General features: G+C 42.9%; 1 protein-coding gene across 1 annotated transcript in view; it reads left to right on the top strand.

The window, feature by feature from the left end:
- Chchd6 (coiled-coil-helix-coiled-coil-helix domain containing 6) overlaps positions 1–19,285 on the top strand; it is a 213,691-nt gene that overhangs the window by 80,376 nt on the left and 114,030 nt on the right. The window lies entirely within an intron of this gene.

The following is a 19,285-nucleotide window of genomic DNA, read 5'->3' as shown; positions in this document are numbered from 1 at the left end:
GTATTAAAAAAAAAAAGTTGCCTTGATCATAGTGTCTGTTCCTAAGACATCTTCCCTCTGCTCTACGTGGTGTGGCACCAAGTGGGTGTCTACAGCCAACCTGTGCTGTGTGCTGGAGGGCAGATCTGTAGGTTGCATGGCTGTCTACCAGTCTCTGTCTTCCTTCTCCCACACTGTGCTGCACAGTGGTAGGTGGGGCTCTGTTTATCTATGCCTCCCCCTCATGCCATGCAGTGGAGGGCAGGACTATGGGTGGCGGATGGCATAATGGAATGAAGATCTTTGTCTGTCTTCCTCTAGTACTGTGCTGCCTGGATTTGACTTTTATGTGTCCTGTGCATATAACAGCTTTGTCCACTGTCTTAGGGTTTTATTGCTGTGAACAGACACCATGACCAATGGAAGTCTTATAAACTACATTTAATTGGGGCTGGCTTACAGATTCAGAGGTTTAGTCCATCATCATCAAGGCAGGAACATGACAGCATCCAGGCAGACATGATGCAGGATAAGCTGAAAGTTCTACATCTTTATCTGAAGGCTACTAGCCATACCTACTCCAACAAGGCCCCACTTCCCAACAGTGCTTCTCCCTGGGCCAAGCGTATACAAACCATCACAGCCACTAAACTAGGCACCAAGCGAGGATGAACAAAGTACTGCCATCTGCTCTGCCCTGCCTGATTTAAAGGCAATACCACCAACAAGGTGTCTTTTTGCCTATTGCAGGGGGATGGCAAACTATTTTTAATTAAGGTATAGACATTGCTTTTCAGATGGTGCTTAACTGATACTCACTGTATTGAGTGGTCTGGGACAGAACTGTGAGGCCCCTAGTATATATGCCTTAGTTCTTTCTGTTGATGCAGTAATGTTTTGAGACTGGTCATTGAAATTCTAAATAACATAGTTCCAAGTACTAACCCCCAAGCTTCTAGAAATTGTGTAGACTTGAGCAAAGCTTAGCTTATATGTAATGGGACGTGTTGTTCTGTGACAACCTGAACTGTATGTGCTCTGTCCATAAAGGTGGTTCCATCTTCCATGGATTGTTGCATATAGGAATAAAGGATCTTCTGCTGACACATTTCCTTATTTTATAAGACAGAAATTAAAGTTTTAAGAGTCAGCAGTTCATTCATTCTTGATTTTATTATCAAGGCAGATTATGTATGTTCAAAAGGTGGCTTGTACATTGCCTGTTTGTTAGCTCTATTCATTCCTGTGATTGTGGCATCTTTCCATTCTTTTTCCTGCTCTACATTTTCTCAATGTCTTAATTGACACTACACCCACAGCCTGGCAGCTAAGTGTTTGATGAAGGTTGCCGATAAATTTGAACCTTTTCCTACATATCCCTGCTTACAAACTTCCCTTGCCTGCCCAGTCACAGACTTCCTGCTGCTAACTGTTAAAAATGGCCAAACCTTTAGTTCTTTTCTTAGGAACTTTAGCTTATTGCCATGTGTTGGGGGAATGAAGCTTAGTTTCATGCCAAGAGAGACGGTGTTGTCCTGAGACCTGTGGAACTGTTACACTGGCCTGGAAGGCCAACCCAGTCACTTTTGTAGGCTAGTCCCCCACTCAGTCATAGTACAACATAGCAGGCTCCTTCAGATGTACATAGAGAGGTTTTGTTTAATTTCCATCTCTGCTCAACTAGCGGTGGTAGGGGAAAGAGTATATTAGTATTAGAGAAAGATGCAAACTCTAAAATGAAGCTGCTGAGTTAACAGTTTTCCAGACTTGAGAAAATTAATTTTGTGTGTATACACACATACATACATACATGTGCACAAATACATAGCACATGTGGAATCAGAAGGCAACATTGTGAGGTATGTGTGTGGGGAGGGTCAGTTTGGTCCTTTTACAAGTCCTCTCTTGTATTTATGCCTAAAAGCTTCCAGCAGACTTTTGTCTCCACTTCCAGCTCTCCATAGGAATATTGGCATTACAGATGTGTGCCACTGAATCTAGCTTTTTTTCTGGATTCTGGGGATGAGCTCAGGTTTTCAGTCTTGTGTGGATAGTACTTATTTGCTGAATGCCCCATGCATAGGTTTATTTTTCAGAACATACAAACATCACAATGGCTCTTTTCCAAGTTGTCCAAGCATAATTATCAGTCCTCTATGAAGCCTTATAAATTCTAGGGTTCCTGGAATCCTTTCAGCTACCTTCTTGAATGCTTCATGATGCTAGTTTGGAACCACAGATCCAGTCTGCCTCCTTTATTAGTCAGGGTTCTCTAGAGTAACAGAATTTATAGAATGACTCTCCCTTTATCCATCCATCCATCCATCCATCCATCCATCCATCCATCCATCCATGGGATTTATTAGAATGACGTATAGGCTGTGGTGCAGGTAATCCAACAAAGGCTGGCTATAAATGGAAGGTCCAAGAATCCAGAAATAGCCCCATCCTCAAGACTGGATGTCTCAGCAGCAGATCTTCAATATATGCTAAGATTCCAGAAATAGGCTTTAATGCTAGTGAAGGAGTGGGCTTGCAAGCAAGGTGAGGGCAAGCAGGCAAAGAGCAAAAATTTCCTTCTTCCATGTCCTTATATAGGCTTCCAGCCAAAGGTCTTTCCACCTTAAGATCTGGATTAGAAGTGGATCTTCCCACTTCAGATTAGTCAAAAAGCTGTGTCACATGTGCCCTCCATTTTTGGATTTTAGTTAATTCCAGACATAATCAAGTTAACAAACTAGAGTAGCCATTATACTTCCTTCTCCTTCTCTATGTGGTCCAAGTTTTTGGATGACCTTGAATCTAGGGAAAATGAACAGGATTAGTGCTTCTCACAGGAACTGCTGTCAGCTTTGATATACAAACTTGCCAAGGCCTCTTTTTCTGGTACCTGACATCTCTGGAAAGCTCACTGGTGTTTATGTCTCCTACTAGAGAGTACATTGGTGCTTGGGCTTTTGACCCAAATGTAACTTTCCTGTTGCCTTCTTCTGTAAAGGATGATTCTTCCTTTTCCTTACTTATTGATATCTTGGGTGTTTTACATGCATCTTTGAATGTGACAAAAGATGTACCTCTGTCTTTTGTCTCCTGCTGGGAGGAGTGCCCGGCTATCATATAATTTACCATAATTCTGTGTTTATGTATTATAGAGCTGATTGAGTTAGCAAAAATGGGAGTTTGTAGGTCTGGATTGTTTTTTGGAATCTAATATGGTGTTTTGGAAGAATACAGACACAGAATAAATTAGTTCAGATATTTTACATGAAAACTCCATTAGCAAATAAGTCTTAAAATGTTGACCATTTTGAATATTTGGGGTCCAGAACTCCAGTTTGCCTTTCATTGGCTGCATGGCCTTGGGCATGTCATGTTTCTCCTTTGAGTCCTGCCTTCTTATCTTCTAAAGAGGATGCTCTCCCTACCTCATTGACCATACTGGATTGATACTAATATTCAATTGGATTGTGACTGAGAAGGTTCAAAGTGAATGTCAATAAGTTACCTGCCTGTACCTGTGTATACACATTCCTAGGTTACTTGATGGTTTAAGAAGACATGAGTCAGGACTACAAGATGTCTCAGTCATTAGAGCATGTACTACTCTTCTAGAGGACCCAAATTATGTTCCCAGTATCCATGTCAGTGATTCACAGTCACCTATAACTCCAGGTTCATGGGATCCCATGTCTTCTGGCCTCTGCAGGTGTCTGTTCACACAAACATGCTGACATATAAATACAAATAAATTTTAAAGACATGAGTAGACACTGGATATGAATGGTGGCCTTCCTTCAGTGAACTTCTTAGAGCTTAGTACCTGCTAGGTGTGGCCACCATGTCCTGTATCACCTGCTCTAGGGGTCATCACAAACACCGTCAGAGAAAAGCATCAGCTTTGTTTCTGAACAGAAGCGGGTTCCTCTTCACTAGTGAGTACAACTTGTCAAATATGACTCATAGGTGTGAGCCCCACTCTGAGTGTCTGGACAGCCTATCACTGTATGGATTGAAGCCCAGGTTCACGATGGATTGCTTCTGTCCTTCAACTCCAGTGTATACCAGCTGTAAAGGCATAGAGCTGGTTTAGGTTGACCATAGGAGTTTGTTGCTAAAGTAAATTGCAATAGTGACTTGAAGGCCACTCACTGTAGCTTGAGAAACTTTCACAAAGCTGTGAATTCTAGATTCTAGTTAGTTTCTACCCAGTTGAAAGAGCCATATATACAGGGGTTCAATTCCAACCCAGACTTTGTGGGGTAGACTCCCCAAAGGGACTGTTTGGAATCATGTTTGTTATAAATGACTTTGCTGGTGACATCACACCAAGCATGCTAATTTGTAGCTTTATTTGATTTTGCACTTATTCATTAAAGGGCCTTTTCCTAAGAGCTCTGAAATGTGATGAGACAAGGTATATGTAGGGAGGGTTTAAAGCAGAGGGAGACATGGGTGTGCTTTATAAGGTTGGAGGTAGCCTCTTGCTGCACCTGTGGCCTCATTAGTCCTGGTTCTCTTGTGATTGCTGTAGTTTTCCACTAAAAAAATATGTGATGGATGTCTTTCATTTTTGTGGACAAATCTAACTCTGTATAACCTGGCAGTCAAGGTATGTGGCTGTGCCTCTGCTGGCCTCATCCCAGCCTTCTCCAGAAGACACACCTTTGTTGGAGGTACAAGGAACTCCTCAGTATGTGAAGAGCAATCAACAGTTCAGGAATGACTATTCAGACGGCATTTCCCTTTCCTCTGTCCAGAAATAAATGTCTATGAACATCAAAGACCTCCCTGCCCTCTGCATTCTGCCCATGTCTCCTTCCCATCTCCACCCTGCTCCACTCCTATAACAAGGCTGCTGGGATACTCTTGTGCTCTACCCCTGCATGAGGACACACTAGAGGCTTGTGAGCAGAAACACTGTTTTAACAAAATTCCTGGCATTAGCAGCAACTACCAGATGGATGCTTGAAAAAGATTTTTTTAGGGGAATTACAGGGCACTTACGTGGATGCTTAGTGTTTTCTTGTTGGCTATGTTAACAGCCAGTTGAAAGAGTGATCATGTTGCTGTTGTTATGATCTGATGGGGTGTCATGGTCAATGGCCTCAAATGGCCAGCACCCACTGTCACTGAGGAAAGCTGATGGCCTTCTAAAGGAGCTGGTTCTCGGAGATTTAGGACTCTGTAAGTATTGAGTGGGCCAGGATTCTTGAACTTTTCTGATTCAAGAACTGACTGTTCTTGCCCTTTATCGTGGGTAACTTCACCTAATGTGGACAGAGCACAATGGACTCTTGCTTCAGATCCGTAGAGGATCACAGCTGGGAACTTGTAAGAGTGAGGAGTCTGCAGCCTACACAGCCTCCTCTTACTTCTAGTAGGTAGCAACATGGTCTGGGTTCCCAGCAGCCTTGCAAAATGTTGTCGCCTGTCTCTGCTGATGCCTTAAAGCCAGAAGGCAGCAGAGCCATGTGCAAGAGAGCAGTGTGGCTGGGTTGTTTTCTCTTTACAATCAAGTATGTTGGGGTTTTGCCAGATAGATTTTCCTCTTGCCTTTTTTAATTTTTTCCCCCAAATGAAAAGCTTTTCTGGCAGATGTCGTAAAGCCACTTCTAGGGCATTGATAGTTACCTAAAAAAGCCCCTGGCTTCCTCTCCCCACCAGCTGACTGTGCATTTCAGTGCCCCACATCTGTGCTGTCTTTCACAGAAGGCTGAGCCTGCAAGTGCCTGCTCTGGTGAAGGCCTTGCCTGTGCCTGTGGGGCCCCAGCACGGGTCTGTCCCTCCTGCTTAGTCTCTTATGAACTCACTTTCACCCTCCCTCTGCTGGGCCTGAACCTGCTACAGCTCTCTCATCTCTAGTGGCATTCAGGCCCTGTGACATCTGCCTGCATCTGGTCTCTCCTTTATCTCCTCATTTGCTGATTCAGCTTTCCTGTTCAGTCTCTCATTGGTCCTGTGCTATGCTGCTTCTTTTACTGTCTTCCCTGATCTTCCTCTACACCTTCTTCCCCACTTTCTGTTAGAAATCTGTCCAGATCATATTACATGACACTTAATGAGCAGTAGAATGTACCCGAGGACAAGGCAGAAAGGCCAGAGTTTGTGTCCTGTGTGTCCAATCCAGCTCTTCACAGCTTTTTCTTTGAAGAACAGAGTGAATGCCCTGGTAGTCTTGGTAGGAAGAGTGTATAAGGTGACCTGTTAAGTAAAGAGTAGCATCAAGACTTGCCTCCAGATGTCTGCCTGCTTTAGACAACTCTCTCCTATGCTGCTGGACTGGAAGTTCTCTCTATGCCTGTGCCTTGGCAGCTGACAGGTAGAAGTAGCATTTCTCACTGTATTGCAATTGTTTGCAGAAGGGCTCTTTCCCTCCTTAAACAGGTACTTTGACTTACAGGTGCTTTGACTTGACTATGTTGGGCCACTCCTCTACAAAACCACTCAAGCCCTTCCTAAATGCCTTGTTCCATAAGTATGTGCACAAGGCGTTACCATTAAACTCAGAGGTTCAGAGCCAGGCTCCCAGAGGTGGCTGCTCCCCATGGAGATAGGCAGCCTTCCTCTCTGCCTTTCATTATGTTTATTATCTGAACTGATTTTGATTCTGTATTAAAATTTATTTGTAAAGAGAAAGTAAGTGAAGGCCTTGTAAAGGGAGTAGTCTGTCAGTGTGGGGCCCAGTGTTCTCTAATGCAGATCACCATGGCAACATGGTAGCCTTCACATTTCACTAGTTAAGAAGATGAACTCTTCTGCCCACAGAATCCAACTGGATTGGCCACAATTACTTAGTGTTCTGTGCAGCAAGTCTTCCTGAAAGCCAGCAGACCTCATTACCAGGGACCTTTCCTCAGCAGGGACCATCATCTAGCTGCCTTGACCCTTCATGTCTCCCTCTTGACCCCCTCACTGTCTAAAGCAGGCCTGGAATGAGCAATGGTCCATATGGCTTTTATCTGCATACATGCTGCCTCTGTTCCAGGCCGTGAGAGCATAGTGAGGTGAGAGCAGATATTTCTGAGATGTTTGTGTAGTAAATCTGCTTGAATTCAGTGTGGTGTCATCAGCCTTACCATACCTCTCGTTCATCTCTCTGCACTGGAAGATGCTAGCTTCCCTTACGTACTTATTCATAGAGAGAGAGTATCACTGAGTAACATAGTCTAGACCTGAACTTTTAAGGCCTTGTGCTAACTCTTGAGTGCTAGGATTTCAGGTATGTGCCACTAAGCCTTACACAGGCCTCTTTTTCTGTCAGCTCGCTATCCTCTGAAGTCCTGCTCACCATCCCATTCAGTCATGATGGAAAGACAGGCTTATTTCTAGTCTTTTCTCTGTTCTGTTTGTTTTTGGGGGGGGGCAGTAACAAGATATTAAGGCTGGATGCAGGCACAATAATTCTACATTTTACCAGGAGCAATCCAGAAGAACAGAGCAGCTAACTCAGTCCGAGAATGCTGTGTGGCATCAGGGGTTCTGCATGCTGCATTAATGCAACTCTAGCTTGGGCTAAAGCCGACAAGGCTGGAGGATTCTAGTTCACCCCTTGATATGGTACTTGCAACAGAAGACAGGCCTCACTGCTCCTCTTCCCTAGTGTCAGGCTACAGCATAGCCAGGCAGCGACTACCACAAAGGTGTGGAAGCCAGCTGGCTGCGGTCCACCAGAAACCTGCTTTCCTTGGCTCTTAGCAGCTCTTTGTTGACAAAGGTCTTAAAATTCCACACCTGACAGAGGTCTCTGGGCAGATGAATGCCCTTATGCCCATAAGAGCACTAGCTTTTGATGGTGGGCCCCCAGGGAAGATTGGGCAAATCTTGGAATCATTTGGCATAAAGTATACTGAAGGACAATATACCTAAGATGAGATTCTAGCTGTGCCTGGTTACCAATGTATAGGAACTTGATGGACCTTGTCCTAAGGAATTCTCTGCTGATAAGGATACTTAAGGGTTGTCTAATAGAAGGCGCCTGGGAGTCTAGTTTGGATAGCTGCCTGAGTTGTTCTATCACAGGGAACAGTAACTATGAGGCAGAGAACCAGCTCTGGAAATCCCCACTCTGCTACCTATGTGTGTGTTGTTGATACGGGTATAACTTGAGGAATGCATCTAGTCCTGAATAATGCCTTTGGAGGCCATAACTATGCTCCAGCCATTTTTCAGCAATCTCTCTTGGAGATAGTTATTTCTGATTAGCTTCTCTTTGGTCTACATAGCCACAGTGGTTGGTCAGATTTTTTTTTTCTTTTCTTTTTTCTCTTCTCTTCTCTTTCTTTTTCTTCCTTCCTTCCTTCCTTCTTTTAATTTTTTTAAGGCATGACAGAAAGCATGTAAATTTGAAGCCATCAGCTCCATACAGTTTTACATGGGCATAATTACTCTATGGCCAAGATGTAGATCATTTCTACCATCACCATGTTGACCCTACCCCTGCCGACTGGCTTGTGGTCCTATGGAGGTATGTGCCATGCTGCCTCTGGCTCTGCACTTGTGGGATTTACCTGTGTTGCATTTCACAGCTTTCTGTTTGTTTCCAGTGTTTCATAACATTTCCATCTGACTGTACCATGGCTTACTTGTCCAGCAAATGTTCTGGGTGCTGGGGCTGTCCCAGGGCTAGGCTAGTATCAATAATGTTGCTGTGAATTTTTAAATTTTTTATTCTTAGATTTATTCTTCTACATGTATGAAACTTTGCCTGCATATATGTATATGTACTGCATGCTTTCCTATTCCTTACAGTAGTCAGAAGAGTGTGTTGGATCCTGTAGACTGGAAATTTGTATGGTTGTGAACCATCATGTGTTGCTTGAAACTGAACTTTGATGGTCTGCAAAAGCAACAAGTGCTCTTAAGCTCTGAACCATCTTTCTAACCCTGCTGTGAATATTTTATAGCTGAGCTTTGGTGGGCATAAGCATTTATTTTTGTTGAGTACTCACCTAAAATACAAGTGCTGGATTTGAGCATGTGTGTGACTTTAGTAGATACTAAATAGTTTTCTGAAGTGATTACAGCAGTTTGCACTCCCATAAGTAATGTCTGAGTGTTCATTTATTCCATGTTTTTCTTCTCAGCGTTCATGGCTTTAATGTTCATTGTCTAGGAGGAGATTAAACATTAATTATCTAATTCTGGACTTATTCCATCCCCCCAAACACTAATCATGAATTGACAACTTCTCCGTTTCATCCCTCAAGCTCCACACTATAACTGCTAACTCTTATCCTTATCTAACTTGCAGAAAAGTTGATACACCTTCTGTCTTTGTAGATAGTCCCATTCTGGACATTTCATGGAAATAGAATTTTCTATTGTGGTTATATACCATATAGCCTTTGTGCTTAGTGTTTCTGGCTACACACATGTTTGGGGTGCATCTCTATAACATGTGAGTGTTCAACTGTGTATAGATAGGTGACACTGTATTTATTCCTTTACTGATCAGTATTTGAGTTGTTTCTATTACCTAATTTTTATGAATGGTGCTTATAAGACTCACAAACCAAAGCTAGGCAGTGGTGGCATACTCCTTTCATCCTAGCACCTTGGAGGTGGAGGCAGGCTGTTACTCCTGAATCAGTTCTAGGAGAGCCAGGACTACACAGAGAAATCCTGTCTTGAAAATAAGACCCCTGAAAAACAAAGCAAAACAAAATAAAAATAAAAGAAACCAAAATCTTAAAAAAAAAAGTACCAGTTCTAGACCATATGCCTATTCTTTTGTGTAGTGGTTATGTAAAACATCTGACATGGCAATTAAGGTTTAGCTCTTCAAGACACTGCCATGTCAGATACTGAAAGCTATTGTCTCCTTTCCATTTCTACCAGGAGCCCAGGTTCCTGTTCCCCATCCTCTGTCAGTGCCTTTTACTCTGTCTCTTTAATGATGGTGCCTAAGTGGTGTCTCACTGCAGCCCAGATTTGCACTCTACTGAGGATTAGTGGGGCCAGATGCCTCCCTACATGCTGTTGCGCCTCTGTCTTTTGAGGAAATATCTGCTTCCTCCACCCATACAGATTATTCGTCATTTGGTTTTTGAGTTAGGTTGAGTTCTCTTCATATTTCAGACACAGATTCCTTGCAATGCATGATTGGCAGGTGCTCACTCCCATTCTGCAGATTCTTTTTACCTCTCATTTTGTTTTTGTTTTTGTTTTTTAGGTGTGTTTAGGGCAACTCAGTGTATAACTCAGGCTTTTTTGAGATCCTACCTAAGCCTCCAAATGCCATGAGTGTGAGCACATGCTGTCATGCTGGCTTCACTTTACACTTTTTTGGGTGTCCTTCAAAACATGGAAAGTTTGTTTTGGCGGTGACAGGTGTGGGGTGGGGTGGGGTGGTAGTTGAGGGATGGTTTATGCTTTTGGTGTTGTATCTAAGAACAGTTGTCAGATTCAAGATCATGGAGGTTGATTCCTGATTTGCTTCTAAAAATTGTATAGTTTAACTTTTTAAATATTGAGTTCTTATCTGTTTTGAGGTAGATTTCAAATATGGTGTGATATATATAGTTTGCATTTTTTCTCTTGAAGTAAAATTCAGCACCACTCTAGTGTGGACTTTGTATTCCCTTGCAAGTCATTTACTTAAATATGAAATACAGGTATCCTACACCAATACCACACTATCTTTATTTGTAGTTTTGAAGCCAAGAAATGCAAAACCTCCAGATTTTTATTTTTCCTAATCTAGTTACTTGATTTTCTTTGAGACATCCAGTGTGAATTTAGGGTTGCTATTCTACATCTGAAAAATAGGCAGCTGAGCTCTTGGTGGCAATTAGACTGAATCTATTGATCATTTTACACAATTCTCATTGGTCTTTGTCAGTCATCCTATGAATTAGCCTATGTTAGGTGTCCAGTGCAATGTCTATTCACTCATGATACCCGTCTTTTGCTCATGGGACTACAGGAAGGCCTTGTGGATCGGTCATCTCCTATGAGGGGCTGCTTCTGGACTGTCCTACTAACAAGGTGTTCCGCTGCTCTGTGCTGCTCTCCTTAAATGAATGGTACTCTTTATTTTAGCTTTATGATGGCTTGTACCTTGTGTGTGAGCCCCTCATTTGGCTGTACTTCAAGACTGTCTTTTCTTTTGCAGATCCTTGTCTTTTCTATATCTGTTTTAGAATCAGTTCATCAAATTACTGTCTACAGATGGGGTTGGACAGAATTACTGTTGTGACATTCTTGGGTCTTGCAGTCCATTTTCATGTGTAATGCTGGTATATAGAGAAGACACTCTAAGGCAGTAGTCCTCAACTGTGAGTCTGTACTTCTTTGAGAGTCGAACTACCCTCACACAGGGGTTGCATAACAGATATCCTGCATGTTAGATACTTAATGTACATTATGATTAATAATAGTAGCAAAATTGCAGTTATAAAGTAGCAACAAAATAATTTTTGATTGGGGGTCACCACAAATGAACAACTGTATTAAAGGGTTGCAGAACCACTGCTCTAAGATAATGATTGTATATACAATACATAATGCAAATCCACATATATGGTTGAGTTTACATTATATGTGTTATGCATAGTCTCTATATTTAGGTGTGTTTTCACTGGCCATGAAGCAATGCTTCAGGTATTTCTCTGTAGTATCTTAGACCTTTTATTTTTTAATCAGATATATTCCAGGTTTTTATTTTATTTTTACTAATGACAATGCTTTTTTAAAGATAAATTCTCCTGTATCCCTGACTGGCCTCAAACTTGCTGTGTAGCTGAGAATGACTTTGAACTTCTGATTTTCCTACCTCCTTCTCCCAAGTCCTGGGATCACAGATTTCACTTGTGTGGAGCTGGAAAATCAAATCCAGGGCCTGCTACAAGCTAGACAAATACATTATCACCTGAGATATATCCGCAGGCCAGAATGCTATTGTTGTAAAGTTCATTTCCTCATTTTCAATTTTGTTTATTGCTGGTAAATAGAATAGAATTGATTTTTTTTATGTTCCCTAACCCTGCAACCTTGATAAATTTCCTCATTACTTCCTGTCATCTGCAAGTCATGGCAAGTTTACTCTTTCCTTCTGGTCAGGAGGTAGAACTTTCAAAGACTTTCCCCTTATCTTTGGCTGTTGGCACTGGCTGCACATCTGGGACAGTCTGAGTAGAAGTCACCACAGTGGACATTTTTCTCTGGGTTTCAGTTGGAATGGGAGTGGCCTGGTAGCTGACTGTCCTGTGCTGTCAGCTGTGGGTTCCTATAGATGTCCTGTCAGGTGTGTCTCCAGGTTGCTTAGGATTGCTTTCAAGAGTGCCATTTGCCTTTCCTGAGGTGGTGACTGCAGTTCAGTTCTGTCTCAGTGGTTGTCTTACCAGCGCCTCATTACCGCTGTTTACTCTCTTCTTTTTGGGGGAGGGCACTCTCTTCTTCACCTGCTTCCTGCAGTAGTGGCTCGGGCTGTTGACTTGAAGTACTCTTCTCTGGCTGTCTTCTGAAGCTGTGCATGCTCCTCTAGACACAGTTTTGATGGTTTATATTTATTATTATGTAGCTCAAGTTACTTTCTAATTCTGCTATAATTGTTTGTGTTTTGATTTGAGCCTTGGGTTTCAACATCTGGGATCTTCCCAGATGTTGAGCTGCCCTCCTGATATTGAATTCCATTTTACTGGTGGTCACAGTTTGTTTGTTTGCTTATTTGTTTGTTTGTTTGTTTTGTAAGATTTCAGTCAATGGCATGTATTAGGCTGTGTCTTATGGCCCATGCTCAGTTCTAGAAACCTTTCCCTTGTGCATGGATGCAGCATGTCCTGCTTTGGGGTTTGGTGGTTGCTGTCTGCTCCCTATTATCAGGATGACTGGATCAGCACTGCAGCACTGCTGTCTGTCTTCAGCTCTGCCATCAATTTTCACTGATCTGAAAACACCTTTCCCTGCAGGTCCCTGATGTCCAGTCTCCACTCATGCTTCATGGTTTATCTATTTCTCCTTCGACTCTTACAGACCTTTACTTTTAATATAAGAAATATGTAAATCATAGTCACATATTCTCCCATATTGGAGGAAGATGTCATGTGAGTTTTTATGTTTGCCGAACTTTCTCCTTGCATCCTTTGTTTGTAAAGGTATGGCCTTTGTGGCTAGCCTCTTGCTCTAATTCTTTGCTTCACTCTTGGCTGTAGTCTGCCTACCTCTGTGCTAGCACTTTGAGAGCCATGCAGGCAGCACATTCCCTGCACCACAGAGAGTGGCATCTGTGCTGTCTGTATCATCCTCTCCCCTCCCAAGTACTTCATGGAGATTTTATGTAATGGTGTGTTATCTCATAGTCTCTCTCCTTGTAGTTTTTAACTGTAAGTAATGTCTGATCAGGATCCTAGGAAATCAACCTCCACAAAACCTCTGTCATGGCCACACTTCATCTGCAAAAGCCAAAGCTCAGGTGGCTTGCGCAGCTTGCTAGGATCCTACACCCAGTGCCATGGATTGAGTTTGAACTTCTCATGTTCTGTGTGGCAAGAGAATGATGGCAAAATGAATGGGCAGCTAGCTATTTATCTGCCATTTCATTAGCTAAACTGTGAGTTTGAGATCAGGAATGTGTTTTCTGCTTCAGGGTCTGGCCTTGGGTACATAAGAAATGTCAAGGAAGACAGCAGCAGGTGAGGATGACTGCTTAGCTAAGGAGGGAGCCAGCACTTCTTATAAACCAGAATTTGTTAAGCTTGTTGTCTTGGCCTCCCTCCCTCTTCCCTTCCCACCTTCCTCCCCCCCCCCCCACACACACTCTCTTGCTGTTTTATTCTCAAGTCTATAAAAGAGAAAACATCTCTTGCTTCCAGACCTAATAAATGGATAAGTTAATTGGGCAAATGTGCAAGTTACTGGCTGAGCTCCAAACACAACTAAGCCATGAACTGAGGAGCCCCTCTGATGTGTTGGGGGGATCATGGTGCTCTATCCTTATGGGCAACAGAAAACAATCCTCCTGCCTTAGCCTCTTAAATACTGGAATTACAGATGTGTACCATTACACCTGACTCTTGCCTGGGTCTTAAACTGTCCTTTGGTAAAGGACATAAGCCTCCCCTGGAAGAACTGCTGCATCTTCACTTCATATGCTCCTCGGCTCCAAGGGGCTTCCCATGGTTGCTTCTTTCTCTGTTATTTCTTGGCCATGGAGAAGCTTAACTGGACCTTTTGTCCATGTTGCTCAGTCCCTCTGGCTGCAGTTTGACCTGAAGTATTCTGAGCTGCTGCTGTCATTTGGGACTTTAGTCAAGAGACAGTAGAGACCATCTAGCTTAAATAATAGGATATTCACAGCTGAATGGCAGCTGATGAATTGACCTGAATGGAGCCTTCCCTAGAGCCTGGGAAGCAGGAACTTCTATCTTGCTGGCCCACCCATTGGGTGGAGGAGGCCAGCATTTTAACCTCCAGCTCTTCTAGTCACAGTAGCCCTCATGGGTTCCTTGAGGTCTCTAGCAATAAAAAGAAAGATGATTATTAGCCTGGGGACTATGTAGGTGGCAGGTCCTTGTAAATGTTTATTTCAGCCCCCAACCCCTATATTCAGGTCCATCTGCCTTTAGGGAGATACCCTCCTCAAATATGTCTAGCAACAAAGTCTTTTGTGTCCTACTCAAGCCTGGGAGCCTACACTGGTTTCTGTCTTATTACTATTATTTTTAGTTTGTGAATCATGATTGTACACTACTTGTGGCATGATGCTGTCCTTCTGTGGTCTCAGGCATGGATTATTTATGTTCTTTACTTGTGACACACGTTGCTGTCCCTCCTTTGTCTCAGGTGGTGATGGTTTGCACTCTGTCTTGATCAGTCTGGTTTGGAATCTATTAATGCATTTGATCTTTCCAAAGAACCAGCTTTGACTGCATTTTCCACTCTTTGCTTTATCTCTCTGTTTTCCACCCATGCCTTTAGTACTTTTACTTTAATTCTTTGGTTTTGTTTGGTTTTCTGAGCTTTGAGTCTACACAGTGTGGATTTGGTGTATTCCTTGTGTACCTGGGGCTCAAGTGCATGCTCCTTTTAAGGACTTCCTACTATTTTACAAATCTCTCTCTGTGTGTAGTTCAGAGCCAGCAGATTTCAATTTGTGGGAGATAGGACTTCCTTTCTGGGATTATGTTTCTTTGTATGCAGTGAGGTGCCTCAGTCTCAAATCTAGATATTCTGATTGATTTCCAAGTTCCTGGGACAGCACCAGGTGAGACCTGTTCTCAGGTGAGAACTGTACCGTAGAGAACTCAGCCAGTGCCTCCTTTTCATGCATTGGCTGCAGTCTCCTCCTGCTGTCATTGTCCAGGGTTGTAGTCTTCCAGTTTTTCCAAAATTTATCATTTTTTAAAATTTTTTTAAGATTTATTATCTAAGTACACTGTAGCTGTCTTCAGACATACCAGAAGAGGGTGTCAGATCTCCTTTTTTGGATGGTTGTAAGCCACCATGTGGTTGCTGGGATTTGAACTCAAGACCTTTGGAAGAGCAGTCAGTGCTCTTAACCCCTGAGCCATCTTTCCAGCCCATCATTTATTTTCTATAGGAGATGTTATGGAGCAAATGTCTATGTCTTCCCCAAATTCACAGGTTGGATTCAGCAAGTATATCCTCGGTCTACCACACTGGGAAACTGACACTTTATATGTAATCTTCCAGTTCACTTTCTGTCTCCTCAGTAAAGGGAAAAGTCTACTGGATTCGAAGAAAGTAAATCACTAACAATCTTTACTCCCCAGTCCCTCTTCATAAAAGAAAGTATGTTTGCTTTAGTGTCTCAAAGGTAAGATACCATGGACCTGAGGTGAACAATGCTGAGGACTGTAAGGGACCCATCTCTGTGGTGGTGGTGCTGTTACCATGTGTAGTGCAGGTTCCACAGAACAGTGTTAAAAAGTAGGACCAATGCTTTGCAAAGTACATACAATATTTGGCCAACAGGTATTAATCAAAAATAAAGAGAAAAGGATTTCTGACTGATGAGGTCTCATAGAATGCCAAGGCATTCCCATTTTTTAAATCAAGAACAGAGAGAAAAAGTGATGGTTGTATTCTAGGATTCTGAATAGTGACATTCTCGGAGCTTGCCACCAAGAGAAAATGAGATTCCTGAGAAGTCTTCCATTCTCAGAATAGACACCATCCCTGTGTTTCCTTGTCTCTTGCTCTTTCCGCTTTGTAGAAACCTTAGGAACAGGACTAAAGTCATCCAACCACAAGAAGGGAACAGGTCCAGCAAGACCAGAACCAGCTGAGGTAGGGCCATTGTCTCACTTTTTGGATCAACACTAGGCTAGAACGGTGTGATTTTTCCCACGTGAGGTCTACTGATGTGGGGTTGTCCTTTCATTGTCTTCAGAGGTCGGATCATGTCTGCTGAGTGTGCCCTACATGGTTAAGAAGTTTAAAGGAAGACTCTCCTGGGAGATGGCTCAGCAGTTAAGAGCATCTGTTGCTCTTGTAGAGGGCACAAACTCAATTCCCAGCACTCACATTAGGCATTTCACAATGGTCTGTAATCCTAACTTCAGGGCATCTGATGCCTGTGGCCTCCTGAGCCACTGGAACTCATGTGCACATAACCACCTGCCCACACAGACATACACACATGCACATAATTAACATGTTTACAAGAAAGAGACAGTGCACAGAGACATGGTACTCCCAGGAGCAGAACCAGGATTTCCCCAGGCACACTGGCAAACTAGTTTTATCTGAACAAGTCACAAGTCACTGAATGTGAACTTTACTATCCCACAGGCATTTGTATACTTCTATCCCCCACAGATGTGAGCATCAGTGTACATATACACACTTGCACACACATACAAACACAGACATACAGATGCATGTATATGCTCATCCCATCTCCATGCACAGGAGTGCAAGTGGGCTTCAGTATTCTAAGCAAAGTCAGAACCCTATTCCAGAGGGCTACTGTTATAGGAGCCCTGACAGGAAGCCGTGTCTTTAACAGGTGGGTGTACGTTTGTATTCTGGCAGGCTGTCCTTTTCAGCACACGTCTTCTCCTTCCTAGGCCTAGAAGCAGGAAGATAGACAACTCTTTCTAGAAACTTGTTCACCCACTTAAAGGAAAAAGTGCTATTGCCGTTAAAGGTCTGTGTGTGATCACAGAGCACAATTTCTAAACAGTGCTTTGTGCAGTAGCAGTTTTGTAAGAACAGTTTGAACCATCCTCTGTGTGTGTGTGTGCGTGCGCGTGCGCGTGCGTGTGCGTGTGTGTGTGTGTGTGTGTGTGTGTGTGTGGTCACACCTGTGGGGGACATTCTTTGATGATGGTGAATGGAAAGAGCATTGGTTTCACACCCATGCCAACCTGGGTCCTCATCCAGCACAGCCACCTGACAGCTGTGAAGTCTGATCCCAGGGTCCTTATTCAGCATCTGCTGGATGGGCAGTGGCTGTCAAAATGATGAGTATTGCTCATCATTAGTTGGAGAATAAAGGTCTGACCTCCCGATACAATGTGTGAAGATTACAGCACAGCTTTATGTGGCCTGAGCTGTAATAACTAATATCAGTGCTTTTTGACCATTTGGTATGAGAGTGGACTAATTAGTGCAACTTGAAGATCTACGTCTTCTCAACACATCTGTGTAGTGTGTTACCTGCCAGGCCCCATGCCATGGGGAGGTTAGACAGAATTGACTGAGGGTTCTTCAGAAGCATCTGGATGATCAATAGCTAAAGATACATTAGTGTAATAATAATTAGAATAATTATAAAAGGTACTCAAGTGCTATGGGAGTGCAAATGGAAGATGCAATTCTGTTCAGATAGAAAGTAAAAAAATAATGTTAAGCATCTTAATTGCAGTCATAGAAACCAGTTAGGGCCATCTTGAAATGAATTGGATTGCAGGGCCTCACCAGTAGGTGTTGGGAGTAGGCATCACACCTGCCACTTGGGTTCTTGTGTTGTGCCCTTGTCCCTGTCAGATCAGTCTCCATGAGCCCCTCCATCTCTGCCTTTACAGGATTTAGTTTTGTGAGATGGTGATGGCTGTCTGAGTCAAGTCTGGCATTTCTCCTTGACCAGTCCATGGCAAAGGACATACATGTATCTGAGCCCTTTCACAAAAAGGACATCTTCTTTTCTCAAGATGCCAGCATGCAGTTTTGCTAGAGTATGGAAGTACTTGATTGGGTTCTAGACAATTGAAAAAAGCAGAAAATTTGAACAGAGTCCTAAAAAGTCTCTAAGCAGAAGGCAGGAAAAGGTTTTATGTATGTATGTATGTATGTATGTATGTATGTATGTATGTATATATGTATGTATGTGTGTGTATGTATGTATGTATTTATTTTAAGGCAAAAAGCAGAAGGAGCCAGAAGCAAGAACCATGAAAACTCTAGTGTCATATACAGCTAGAACTTGGGTATGCTAAGGACAGTATTTTATAGCTGGCTAAGGAAGGCGTGGTCAATTTCTGATACGTGTTCTTACAAGAAAGATCCCAGACCTAGATTCTAAGTAGATCCAGTTTCTAAGTAGCTTTTAGGTTCCTAGTGGGGCAGCTTTCCTAATGGCCAAGAAGATGATGCCAGACCCTATGAGCTCCATTTTCCCTTTCTGCTGGGGAAACTCCATCTTTACCAGCACTCTCAACCCAGGCTGTGGACAGTACTGATGCCCACACAGTCCCTGATTTCCTTAGGAGATGGGAGACAGCTGCCCTCCTGCTTATCTTTATGGGCTGAGGGTGGCTAGGGCCAAGCAGCCTTTCTCTGGCCGGTTGCACATTGCTTCTCCAGCTCTTAGTCTTAGAGCACTCTAAAGACCCTTTCTAACTTGGTAACTACAAAACCCTCTACTCTGAAGATGCAGTGAATGTGGGTCATGTCTTGCTTTATAGACTCTGAGCCTAGAGCTCAAGCTGTGTGTTGCAACCCCATAAGCAGGGATCAAACTACCTTTTCATGGGGTTAGCATATCAGATATCCCACATATCAGATATTTACATTATGGTTCATAATAGTAACAAAATTACAGTTATGAAGTAGCAATGAAATAATTTTATGGTTGGGGTAATTACAACATGAGGAACTGTTTTAAAGTGTCACAGCCTTATGAAGGTTGAGAACCGTTGTCTTAGAGAAACCCATGGCACGCTATGAATTTCCTTTTGATCAAAAGCTGGGGCTATCTCTCAGCTCTTGTTCTCTGCAAGGAGTCATGATTGTCACACTGTCACATTAAGCAACTTCTCTGAACACATACTCCTCAGAACTGCAAAGTGAAGCAGCAAGCCCCTGAACTGAGTACTGCATCCATTTCCTCTCTCCCCAGCGG

The sequence above is a fragment of the Apodemus sylvaticus genome, chromosome 2, assembly GCF_947179515.1.
Source record: "Apodemus sylvaticus chromosome 2, mApoSyl1.1, whole genome shotgun sequence".
In the NCBI taxonomy this organism is placed as follows: Eukaryota; Metazoa; Chordata; class Mammalia; order Rodentia; family Muridae; genus Apodemus; species Apodemus sylvaticus.
The sequence above is the reverse complement of the archived record's forward strand: the minus strand, read 5'-3'. Positions and strand labels throughout refer to the sequence as shown.